The sequence below is a fragment of the Dendrobium catenatum genome, unplaced genomic scaffold (assembly GCF_001605985.2).
Source record: "Dendrobium catenatum unplaced genomic scaffold, ASM160598v2 fragScaff_scaffold_130, whole genome shotgun sequence".
Classification (NCBI taxonomy): Eukaryota; Viridiplantae; Streptophyta; class Magnoliopsida; order Asparagales; family Orchidaceae; genus Dendrobium; species Dendrobium catenatum.
In genome coordinates, this window is record NW_021318592.1 from 3,945 (window position 1) to 6,473 (window position 2,529).

Below are 2,529 nucleotides of genomic sequence, written 5' to 3' on the forward strand. Positions count from 1 at the left end.
TAAAATAGATTTTGTATTTTAGGAAAGATTTTGAATTACAAATCACTTGGATTTTAATTCAAAATTAGTCCTAATTATATTCAATCTACATTAGGAAATAAGGAAATAGAGAGGGAAAGGGCTAGGGTGGGCTGGCCGATGGTTGACTGTTGAGGGAGGAGGCCGACGGGTGAGGATGTGGTGGGATGGTTCGGTTGGGGGATGGGGGGTCTTCTTTGGCCGGTGGTGGATTGGGAAGTTGGTGGCTCGGAGGTGGTCAGTGGGGGCTTCGTGGTGGTCTTTGGCCGACGGGTACAAGAGAGAGAAGAAGGGGAAATAGGTTAGAGAACCAAGAACTCACCTGAGGGTGGTTGTTGGGTAATTCATTTAGCCTCTCCTAGGCTCTTCTCCAAGACTCATAAACTCAACAAGAGACACAAAAGCAGGAATTTCAGTTATAATCATTCATTCATTAACATGAAAAGAGAGCATAAGGGCTATATATAGCCTCATACAAAAGACTCAAAAATAAAAGACGACAATGCCCTTTGGGCTTACACATGATCACTCTTAAGGGGTAAAAATGGAAAACAACAAAAGCAAATACAAACATAAAATAATAAGATAATAATACATATGACAACTTAAAAACATATCGGCACGATCGTGGCCGTAGATCGGCGGCCACGCCACTGATAGACTTTCCAAACTCCGATGTCCCCATCACTTTGAGGCTTAAAAGAACAAAATTGCGCTGAGGTGTGCCATGAGACGCACCTCATATGGCACAATTTAAAACCATGTGGGTAGCTATTGATATGAGAAAATTCTATCAGTAGAATATAATCCTCCCAACAACAATCAAAATCTAATCTCAGCCATCCTTCCAATATCTGAATAACTCTTTCGGATTGACCAACTGTTAGTAGACAAAATATTGCACTAAAATTCAATTTTACACCCAAAACTTCATGAATATATTTTCATAACAATAGGAATGGCTTTACTCCTACAGACAAGATACGAAATGAGCATATACGTGAAATTGCATACATTAATGAGCCTGGCACACAACTTTGCTTTAGACAACAACCACGGAGGAGGGTTGGATCTATTTCTGGATGTTTGGCCAGAGCAAGCTCATCGGAGTTTCGCTGACCTTGCACAGGAATTAACCAGGAGGTCTGGGAAGGCTGGAACTAAAGAGGGAGCTTTGGAGAGCTTCAAAATGAAAAAAATAGAACCCCTTAATAATAAAATTTCAAGTCTTGATGGAAGGTTTATTTCAGGATATTCAAATTTCGGCTATGCTCGACCATGCCAAGGCTGGATGAACAATTAGGGGCTATTCAAGGAGCTGCCAGCAACTCATTGAAGAAGTTTGAGCCATGTGGGCAGTTGTTGAGTTAGTTAGAGCTGAACCAATAGAATGAGATGGCTGTTTCTTAAATTTCGGCCACCTCAGGCCACCACATGACCTAAGATGATGTGGCAAGGTGTCCAGAATGTTCTTGAGTCAAATGCATAGGTTGGACTGTCTCAATTGTATTTGGTCTGTGAAATGGTCCAAGAAAGGCTTGTTTTGGGCCTGCTGGGGTTGATGCACAGGGTTCCTAGGTGCCTAAGGCAAGTGTTGGTTTGATTTAATTTTACACGGGTTGGGTTTTGGCTCAAAACAATACTCTTGGGTTCACTTGGGTCAGCCCTAATGACTAGCCCAAATGGACCTAATGGTTGGGCTAGCTATGATTAATCTTTGGGTACCCAATGGAAAGTCTCAAGGGGTTTGAGGGCCCTTAATTCACCTATATCACTTGAATTAAAGGAGATGACCCATATTGCAAGCTTGATCAACCATGTTTGACCAAACCTTGGCATTGGGCCCAATGTAATCCAAATGACATTTGAAACTTGTTAGAAATGATTGTAGGTCAATCCATGGTCTCCAAGCATTGAATTGCATTCAGAGTTTATTTAGGTCATGTTTAGGTTCAATGTGGGTTTGGTCAACTACGATCCACCCATGGTTCATTTAGGTTCAAGCATGCATAGTTTAATGTTAGGAAGAGTTTGAAGGTCTTGCTATGGTTTAATTGACTTTATATGCATGATTAAATGCTTATGTTAAGGGTCCTTTAATAGTATAAGTGGATAATCATGGTCAATCAAGCTTGACCATGGGTCATTTTTGGTCTATACATGATCATTAATAATTGTAAGATGCTTAGAGGTCAAAAATAAGTCTTAAATTGAGGTTTAAAATATACTTCATGTATATGAAAGAATTCTTAGGATTCAAGGGTTTATTTAATCAAATTAGGTCAACCATGGTCAAACATAGATCTAAATGGGTTCAAATCATTACAAGGATGATTGTGAACATGTTTAAATGAGTTTTCATAGGTTTCTAAAACTTTTGAATCAAGATGTCATGTAGAGTAGCATGCATGGTAAATATGTAAAAATTTTGTTCCTAGGGAAGAGGCTTTGAGTTTTAGAGTTGGAAGGGCGCGGAAGCTTCCAAAATGATTATGTAAGCTCTATGGGTAT